The 11,125-nt window shown below is 42.4% G+C and overlaps 1 pseudogene; it reads left to right on the top strand.

The window, feature by feature from the left end:
* The first annotated feature begins 759 nt into the window (after positions 1-759).
* The window catches only part of LOC101647847, a 30,582-nt pseudogene continuing 20,216 nt past the window's right edge, over positions 760-11,125 (top strand).

Below are 11,125 nucleotides of genomic sequence, written 5' to 3'. Positions count from 1 at the left end.
TCCCACGAAAGATCACAGTGGTTGAAGTTCCTCAATATGTCTCTCCTCAGTGTTGTCGTGCAGACTAGCGTGTGGCTGTCCCAAAGGTGAAATTCTGGCATAACTTGGATGTGCACTTTACATGCAGCAATGGAACTTGCAAACATGTGTTTTAAACACTATTCTAATTTTTAAAAGAATTGAAAATTTCCCCATATGGGTAAAATAAAAAACAAAACGAAACAAAAAATCCGTACAGTTACAGTAAATGGTAAGATTTCTGAGAAATAGGATAAAAGGCCTTTTAGTGTTTACTATTTTGCTTCAGCATATGATAAGTACAATTTATGCAGGAACGAGATCAATTACCTCCCACTAGAGATTAATAGGCCTTTATTGGCTGCCAGTCAAGAGGGAGTTAGTGCCTAATTCACTCTTGACCCAAATGATTAAAGATATGGGTTTTATACTGTAGAATAAACAAAGCACAAGGGTAGGTGGCATCATGCTATAAGGAAAAACTGAGAACTTATGGAAATAAAATGGGGGTTTACAAGCAATATCACCAATTTAAAAAATAAATGGTAATGGGTCAGCAGTTACAGAAGACAGAGTTACAGTAGTTGCAAAGTGACCATACTTGGGCTAATACAAAATGTCCACACTCGCTTCAGATGAAACACAAACCAGATATTTATCTTGAACCTGATGCCTGGACTTTCAGGGCCCTAAAGGGAATAACAGAATTTTCAGGCATGAAATGTTTGATATTTGTCTATAATGGAGGTTAAAGTGGTGCAACCAGAAGAATTGACAGATCTGAGATTAATGCCTACTGGACAACGGTGGCTCCTTAAAAAGGGCTGTCTTGAAGATGAACTTTTACAAGATTTAGAGGAACCGATAGATGACAAAGATATGTAAAACTCCTTAAATAAAGTTTATTAATATTAACTAAAATCTATAAAACAAAAATATTTACAATGTAGAAAATAAAAAACAAGACAAAAACAAAAACAAAATGTCCACACTCAGGTTAACTCCTATAGTCTGTGCAAAAGTGGAGGATGACCACATCAGATCACAAAATGGAGGATGACCTCATCATTATACAACTACCAAATCACACCGCTACTTACTTGTTAAATTACAAAATCACGTGTCAAAGTTGCACATCACAGCCAATGTTAGCCTTACCCAGGCATTCATACTGCCAGATATGCAAAATAGTTGGATAAACTATTGTCATACATTTGAAATGTTGGGAAATGAGATAGCCAATAAGTGAGGTGTAGGCATATTTGTGAATTTTTTGGTAGTGTTTCAATGACAATTGCTGCACCTTAGGCTTTTTGCATGTGCTGTTCTTCAGCTCCACTGTAATAAAATATTTATAATGTAATATTCATGTTGTCTTTGCTAGATGGACAACTCCATGAAGGCAAGGACCATGGGTGTCTTGATCATAGTTGAATTATGAAGGTCAACTTCTATGCCTGGTACAGTACCAATTACCATCAAGTTGACTCCAACACATGTCAACTCCATGTGTACCAGCATAAAACTGTCCTCCACAGGGTTTTCCTGTCCACACTCCCACTGCTCAGCTGTTATACAAATTCTGCTTTTGATAATTCAACAGGAGTTTGGATGTACAATTTATTGGCTCTGCAGAGTTTTCAATGGCTGGTTTTTCAGAAGTAGATCATTCGGCCTTTCTTCTGAGGTGCTTCTAAGTGGACTTGAACTTGCGACCTTTGGGTTAGTAGCTGAGCAGGCTAATTGTTTACACCACTCAGAAACTTCCTTTTTGTTACAGGAAGATGTGTGATACATATTTGCTGAATGAATTGGGGAAGCAAAAATACACACGATGAAGGTAAGATAGAGTGCCTAGTGGGGCATCTGATCTAATGAGGGAAGAGGTGAAATCATGTGTAATTGGCTCTCTGAGGTAAAGAAGCATGGACAGGAATTGACTGGGTAAAGAGTTGGGAAATTCTAGGAACAATGGGAAATTGGAGAACAATGAACAAAATCACACATGCACATACACAAAGAGTAAATATCCAGGGCCTAAGAAACTGGAGTTCAGGCAGTTTGCTGGGTGTGTATTTTTTATTTTGTGTGTTCATTTTGTGCAGGATCATAAACTGACTTGGCTTTAACCAATGAGTTCGTGAGACAGAAAGAGGATTCTGGAATTTGCAACCCCAAAGTCAGGAGGCTGATAAGTAGTTCCAGAAGGCTGGGGTGTGGGCACTTGTTCCACGGCAATCTTTCCAATTGAACTTCGTGAGGCCCACTGCAGACAGCAGCTTCTAGGACTGTCCTGGGCAAGTGCTAGGATGGACACCCCTGTTACTGCCTAACCAGAAATTCCTTCCCTCTAAGTTCAGGGCAATTCCCTTTGCTCTTTTGCACACAGAATGAGCCATGACAGAGTCTTGTAGGGGATTCACCTCTGGGTATTCTTCAGTCCTGCTTCCTGACTCCCTTCCCAGGGGGCCAAGTGTAAGCCTGTCTCCTTGGGGAGGGTGCCTGCAAGGCATGTGCCGGCCTTTCCTTGTGTTTGCAGGCTGCGAGCTGTCACCTCCTGTTCTTGTCTTCAACGCTTGGCTTCACATTTTGCCATCCTGGATGCCTTTTCTAATTTGTCATTATTATTTTAGTATAATCGAGAAGCCCCTGGGAGTGAGGCAGAAGACAACTGCTTTTATAGTTCATCAAATGCCTAAAGCACTAAAAGAGATGTGGGCTGGCTCACCCTTTGCTTACCTGAGCCTGTCTAATCTTATCTTCCCTTAGGTCTCTGGATAGCCGGAGTTCATCTTCCTTGCTTCACACAAACAACTTATTCTAATTACGGAAACTGGTTAAACATTTCTCTCATGGTAAACATTTTGAAAAGAGACCTTAAAAGTATATATTAAAAGACTATTATAGGGAAAAATAATAATAAGGGTTCCTGAGGGGTGGGGTGGGGGATGGAGAGGATAAAGGGGAACTGATATCAAGGAGTTCAAGAAGAAAATGTATTGAAACTGATTGTGATAGCAATTGTGCAATACTGTTTGATGTGATTGAACTATGGATTGTTATGATATACACCAGCGCTCCCAATAAAATGATAAAAAATTTTGAAAGGTGTATATATAAATAAAAAAAAACACACACACAAGCACTGTACACACTACATACTCCTTGCTTATTGACATTGTTTCAAAGACCAAGTCCTTATGTGAAATCAGTGTTTTGAGTCAGTCAAGGACCAAGCCCCATTCCTTGGTCCTTTGAGATGAACACTGGTCTGACCTGCTCATTCACCCCACCCCATACCACGCCTTTCCCATTTGGGTGGTGGCAGTTGGGTGTTGACCACTACATCCTGCCACCCACCCTAGGTGAGGATCCCGTACTTCCACCTCCTCTTCAGCTACTGCTCTTTGTCCTCCCCCTACCTCATGCCTCTTCCTAGCGATCTCTTGGCACCTTGTGATCCTTGCTGGGTCGTCCCCTGCTCTCTCTCCACCTCTCATTGTCCTGCTATTAGCCTGTGCCCCCTGTGTCTGGACTGAGACCTCATGGAGGAATGAGCAGAGGTGTCCTGTGGCCTGAGGGACACCTTCCTCTGTGGCCTTGTTGTAACCCAAGCCTCCAGTATATCACTCAAGGTAACCCTTTGAAGAGCATCCTGCCTGCATCTGTAACCCCACATGGGGTCGGGACCATCGAAGGCGTGACTTGAGACTGTTTTCAAAGTCAGTATAAATGCAAACTGTTAGAGAACAAGATAGCTGATAACGAAGGAGTAGGTGTACAAACACTCAAACTCAAACCAAGCTCACTGCCAATGAGTCAATGCTGATGTGAGTTTCAGAGACTAACTGTTTACGGGAGTAGAAAGTCCAATCTTTTCTTCAGTGAGCAGCTGGTTCATGGAAAAGAGGCTTCAAAACATTCCTGGAAAAATTCTATTACCAATTGCATTTTCCCACGGACATTTTGAAACCCCATCTTACAAGGATACGCCAAAATGCATTGCTACTAGGTTCTAGTTCATACATGTTTTTGGTAGGTGCACGGAGCCCGGGTGGTTCAGAGTGACCCTATGTGCAAGACAATGAAACACTGTTGGGTCCTGTGCCATTCTCACAATTGTTCTTATGCTTGGACCCATCAATGAAGCCACTGTGTCAATCTATCTTGTCAAAGGTCTTCTTTTTTCCCCAAGGCCTTGCTACTTTAGCAAGCATGATATCTTTCTTTCAGCACTGGTCTCTCCTGACAATATGTTCAAAGTACATGAGATGGAGTCTCACCACCCTTGTCCATAAGGAGCATTCTAGCTGTACTTCTTTTGGCAGCCCATGGCACTTTTAGCATTCGTCAACAGCACCACAGTGAAAATGCATCGATTCTTCATTAGTCTTCCTTATTCAATACCCAACTTTCACATGCCTATGAGGCAATTGAAAACATCCTGGCTTGGGTCAGCTGCACAGTAGTCAGGTAACATACTTGCTTGTCAACACTTTACAGAGGTCTAGTTCAGCAGATTTACCCAGTGCAATGTATCGGTTGAGCTCTTGTCTGCATTGAGTGTGGGTCCAAGTGAGACCAAATCCTTGATAACTTCAATCTTTTCTCTATCCATTCAGTTTTAATCAATACCGAAGGCTGAGATCCTTGACCTTCATCAGCAAGTACTTCAAGTCCTCTTCACTTTCAACAGCAAGGTTGTGTCATTGCATATTGTGGGTTGTTAATAAGCCTTCTTCAGTCTTGACGCCACAGCAATCTTCATATAATCCAACTTCTCTGATGATTTGCTCAGCATACAGATTGAATAAGTATGGTGAGAGAATGCAACCCTGATGCACACCTTTCTGTTTTTAGACCATGCAGCATTCCCTTGCTCTGTTTGCACAACTGCCTCTTGATCCATGTACAGATTCCACATGAGCCCAAAGTAATATTTTGGGATTCCTATTTTTCTCAAGCCATAGTTTGTTATGGTCAACACAGTCAAATGTCTTAGTGTAGTCAATAAAACATAAGCAAACATCTTTCTGGTATTCTCTACTTTCAGCCATACACATACATTCATTTATTTCCAACAAAACAGGTTTAAACATGTCTCTGCTATAGTTGCAAACAAGTTCTCTTAGTTTCTTGACCAAGGGGCCTTAAAAAATGATCCAATCAAAACATTCGTTTCAATGGAGATCTTCTGTGGCCGTTAAATTCAAGACAGAGGGGTCAGCTCTCTGACTATTATTACTATGACTATGAGAGTGATTCTTGGTGGATCTTCTCAAAGGACAGTCTCAGGGACTTATGATGAAGAGCTTTTCTTTTTATTAGCTGTGATTTAACACATATATCACTCCATATTTCAATCATGTCAATTAGAATTGTACTGTTGCTACTACAGTTTCCAAACACTCTTTTTCTGCATGGACTCCTTGACATCCTCTCCCTTTTACCCCCCACCCCCACCCCCCCCACCATTGTACCTTGCTCCCCGCAAACCCCTTACTCTACTTGCTGTCCCTATAGGTTCCTCACTCCTGGGTTTCAAAGACCGAAAAATGGAAAGCACATAACACAGCTTCAAGAGGGTGACCTCCATTGACATAACTCTCTGAGACACATTCTAATACGAACCAACAGAAACTGAACAAGACAATACAGACCAAAAATACAGCACATTTTGGAAACCAGATCAGGTCCAGCCTGCATCATAGGGGAAATCTACTGACACAGTTTTAACTGTTCAGGTCAGATTTATGCCTTTGATCATCTATACTCCTCTCTCCCAAGCACTCTGTTTAGTGACCACTTTCCTCCCATCCCTCACTTTTAGATAGGGGGAGCTCTCTGGAGGCTTATTTCCAATGTAGCTTCACTAATGAATCCCGGGCTCCCACTGTCATCCATCGCCTTCTGCACACTGGATCCTTAGAATTTGGATTCCAATCCTTCGGTGACTGATGATGGTGTGTTTCTTCCATGTGGACTTAGCTGACATCTCATTTAGATGGCTGCTTGTTTGGATTCAAGCCTTTAAGACCCCAGACATTATTTTATCTGATAACTGTGCACCATCTACATTCTTAGCCACGTTTTGCTATAGCACTCATGTCGTCTTCTTCTTCTCCTTCTTCCGCACCTCCACCTCCACCTCCACCTCCTCTTCTTCCTCCTCCTCCTCCTCCTCTTCCTCCTCCTCCTCCTCCTCCTCCTCCTCCTTTTTTAGCACCTGTGTCTTCTGTGTTCCCTTCCTGAGGGTGAGTATTAAGCAGGGCCATGTTATAAGAACTAATTGCTTTTAAGTTGGAGCTGGGATTTAGTGTGAGCCCCAAACCCATTCCTGGATTTATATTTTTCTTTTAATTTGCTGTATCTTGGGAGTTAATACATATGTCTTATCTTTCCATAGCTCAATCACATGAAACAGAATTGTACAATTGCTTCCATAATCAGTCTCCAAACATACTTTTCCTTTCCTGGACTCCTTGACATCATCTTGTTCTTATTTTCCCCACCCTGCTATCTTCCCCCTCTTCCAAAACCCTTGTTTTATTTGCTTTCCCTATAGACCCAATCTCCCTGGGTTTCATTTACCAGTAAACAGAGAAACAACAGAGCTTCAATAGGGTGAAACCAAATGGTGACACCTCTTGAAGAGGTTTTAAGAAAATGCAACGCTGAATCAGAGATAGAAAGACCAGTAAAGTTGTACACAGCAATTTCTTTTTATGCATTTATTTTTAAATCATTTTATTGGGGCTCTTACAGCTCTCATCAAAATCCACACATACATCCATTGTGTCAAGCACATTTGTACATATGTTGCCATTATCATTTTCAAAACATTATCTACTTGGGCCCTTGGTATCAGTTCACTTCCTCCCCCGCCCCTCCCCATCATGAACCCTTGATAATTTATAAACTATACATTTTTTCATGTCTTAGACCCATTGCTGTCTCCCTTCACCCACTTTTTTTGTTGTCCATCCCCCTGGGAGGGGGTTATATGTAAATCATTGTGACTGGTTCCCCTTTTCTCCCCCCACCTTCCCCTTCCCCTCCTGGTATCACTATTCTCTATTGGTCCTGAGGGGTTTATCTGTCCTGGATTCCCCGTGTTCCCCACTCTTATCTGTACCAGTGTACATGTTATGGTCTAGCTGGATTTGTAAGGTAGATTTGGGGTCATGATAGTGGGAGGAGAAAGCATTAAAGAACTAGAGGAAAGTTATATGTTTTATCAGTGCTATACTGCACCCTGACTGTCTCATCTCTTCCTTGTGGCCCTTCTGTAAGGGGATGTCCAATTGTCTACAGATGAGCTTTGGTTCTCCACTCCGTGCTCCCCCTCATTCACAATGATATGATTTTTTGTTCTGAGTCTTTGATGCCTGATACCTGATCCCATCAACACCACATGTCACACAGGTTGGTGTGTTTCTTCCAGGTGGGCTTGGTTGCTTCTCAGCTAGATGGCCACTTGTTTATCTTCAAGCTTTTAAGATCCCAGATGCTATATCTTTTGATAGCTGGGCACTGTCAGCTTTCTTCACCACATTTGTTTATGCACCCATTTTGTCTTCAGTGATTGTGTCGGGAAGGTGAGCATCACAGAATGCCAAGTTAATAGAACAAAATGTTCTTGCATTGAAGGAGTACTTGAGAAGAGGCCCAAGGTCCATCTGCTACCTTAATACTTGATATATAAATATGTACATAGATCAGTAAAATATATGTTCACAAATCTATTTCCCTATCATTATATATAAATATATTTATATATGTACATGCCTGTATTTAGACCTCTAGAAATGTCCTTTGCCTCCTACTTCTTTATTCTATTTCCTTTTACTTTCCTCTTGTCTCACTATCATGTTCAGCCTTCATTTGGGTATCAGTAATTCCTCTCAGTTACATAGCCCTTGATCAAGCCCCACCAGGCATCCTATGCCCTCCTCATTGTCTATTTTAGATCACTTGTTATTCCCTTGTCCCTGGGTTTATTGACAGCCCCCTATTATTCCCCCTCCCCCCTTTTTCGATGTCCCCCCCTCAACTGTCTGTCCCGTTGTTTTCTCCATCGCATTGTTTATCCTATCTTATCTAGATAGACATGCAGAGACAATAATAAGCACAAAAACAAGACAGAGAAAAACAAAATCACAAAAGAAAACAACAAAACCAATGACAAAAGGAGAAAAGCTATAAATAGTTCCAGGTTTGTTTGTTGACCTTTAAGAGTGTTTTCTGGTAGAGTCTGATGGGGTGCAATGGCTTGGCCACAAAGTCTATTTTTGGTATTCCTCGGGACTTCATTGCTTTGCTACCCTTGCTGCTCAGTTGCAAGCCCTTAACGTTTTACCTCAGTGTGGTGGGGTCAGATCGGGCACAATTCCTGAACTGTGTCTCTAGTGTGGTCCCCTGCAGTGCTATGGGTCAGTGAGGGATGCCGTGTCTCACGGTGGGGCTGGCCCTGTGGTTCTCTCTGTGCATTGAGTGTTCTGAGCAGGAATATCATCCTCGGGGCTTGGTGGGTCGTACACCCACATATTCTTCAATCATAGCAAGGGCTGTCCTACAGGACGGTCACTGGGAAACCTTATCATCCACATTGCAGTCCTGATTTGAGCCCTTCAGACTTGTTTTTCCCCACAAACTCAATAAACACAGAACAGCCCCCCTCCCCCTGCAAATTTGGTATCTCTCAAGGATTTCCAAACTGCCCTTTGACATGGAAGAGCCTCACCCTTCTCCTCAGAACTAGTGGGTTTTCGCTGCCCATTTTGTGCTTAGCAACCCAATGATTAACTCACTATGCCAAAGTCCTGTAGGGAAAGGTTAAAGAGAGAAATGCCTTCCTCATTGGTGGATATGTCAAGAAATGTCTCTCATTTTAATGGTTTTGTTTAATATAGGTTTCCATGATATAATAGTGTGGTAGCTACATAATCTGGTGTCAATTTGAGGATCCAGAGGGTAGGGGTGGAGGCTAGACATCAATCAGGATATGGCCAATGAGGCCTCTGTGTGGGCATGGCCTTCTCCTGAGGATTCTGGGAACTCCTGTATTTCCTCCTTGGAGGCAGGAGACACTCTCTGATGAAGCTCACTACCAGATAGAGATTCTGGTTGACAAGCCCCATGGAAAGAGACTGATGGCAGTCAGAGCCTCAGAGCTGAAGGAACCACGTGGAGAATCCTGCCAGTGCTGAGATGCCACTGGATCCACAAAACTTCCCAGCCAATTGCCTGTGATTGTCCTGCATTTGGTGTGATTGCATGTGTTGCGTGAGTCTGAAGAGGAATTTATAGACTGGTACTGGACATATGGGCTAATATCAGAATTATGGGCTTGGACTGTACTGGGATGGGATGTTTTCTCACTATTCAATTGCTCTTGTATATAAACCTCTTTCTTATACACAGATGAGTCTCCCAGGATTTTTTTCTCTAGTCTACCCAGACTAATACAAATAGCTATATTTCCCCCCCAAAATCATTAGCAGCTAATCAGAAATCGTATAATTCTATAGTTCAATCACATCAAGCAATATTGAACAACTCATAGCAATACTTTTTGATTTACATACATATGTGTGTGCATGTGTGTGTGTTTGTGTATGAGGGGTTTTAAAATTCGTGGAAAATGGAATGGAAAGATCATGAAAATTTCTACAAACGTTTGAAACCTGTGTACATATATGGACACAGATACCCAATTTCTATGCAAATAATGTGCATGCTACACATTTTGTCCTCCCCCCTCCCCCATGCATTATTTTCAGAAGTGCACAATACCAATCATTTTTACATGCTGCCAACTTCAATTTCAACTCCCCCGCCTTCTCTGTCCACTAGAGTCAATATGAAGTCTTTAACTGGATGCCCAGGGACCCAGAGGTGTGGTCTTGCTCTCGGGTTTATACAGCAGCTCCTTTCCCTTCCACCAATGCATGAAGAAAGCACTTTTCCACCTTGGAAGTGGCCCTCCCCAGGTGGGTAGAAAGTGGGTAGCTCTGTACCCCCTAGGCTTGAGAAGGCACTCAGCTGGGTGAGCCTGGCAGGAAGAAGCTGGGAGGATTCCTCCTGATTTCCAGTTTGCTGGCTGTCACTCAGGGCAGGTGTGAAAGCCATGGGAACTGAAGGGTTGTATCCACTTGCCTTGCTCAGACCAGCCAGGTTCAACTGGTTGCTCACGTGGCTCACATGGCTGGGGCAGTGCATATCCTACCTTTAGTATCCTGCTCCCCAGAACAGTGCTGGCACCATTGACTTCGCACAGACAAGCAATGGCACAGCCAAGACCCCACCTCTCTGGAGCACAGCCCTCTGCCTGACCCTCTACCTGACTTCATCACAATATACTCGGGCACATATGGGCTACAACCAGCTCTTCCACTCTCAGGCTTGGTTGGTATGGCACCAGGACAAATACCTCATTTCAATGGTTTGTTTTCCCATTACTAGGGGCCACCAAACAATTCATGATGTCTTGATCATGGCAGTGGAAAAAACCCCACATCCAAAATCACTGTCATAGAGTCTAATCAAACTCATAGTGACTCTACAGGACAGGGTAGAACTGCCCCCTAAGAGTTTCTGAGACTGTAACCCTTTACAGGAAAAGAAAGCCTCATCTTCCTCCCTGGAGCGGTTGATGGGTTTGAACTGTTGACTTTGCAGATCACAGCCACCTGGTTCAAATGACCAACTATGGTTACATTTATCTTTAGTTTATAAATATGATCAAAAGTAACATTATTGAATATTCAATGATGACAAATAAGGTAGAAACTCACTTTTGGACACATCACAAGACACATACAATGTATACCAGAACTTAGAAAAACATAATCCTGTCATTTCTGCTCATTATATGTGGGTATGCTATTGATGTGGGTGTGTTATTTGCAAAAAACACATTAATTTCTTGGATTTTGTTGCCTTCTGGTTTCTTTCAAAGAGCTGTTCAAGGCATGGATGCTTGGAGTGAAGGGGAGATGCCAGCAAGGAAGAGGATGGGTGGTGTGGCTGAGATATGGTAGGTTTTTTGTTTTTAAAAAAATCATTTTATTAGGGGATCATACAACTCTTATCACAATCCATACAC

Source organism: Echinops telfairi, unplaced genomic scaffold (assembly GCF_000313985.2).
Source record: "Echinops telfairi isolate 266 unplaced genomic scaffold, ASM31398v2 ScPeMD7_2291;HRSCAF=2852, whole genome shotgun sequence".
In the NCBI taxonomy this organism is placed as follows: Eukaryota; Metazoa; Chordata; class Mammalia; order Afrosoricida; family Tenrecidae; genus Echinops; species Echinops telfairi.
Note: the sequence above shows the minus strand (reverse complement) of the source record. Positions and strands in the feature narration are given on the sequence as shown.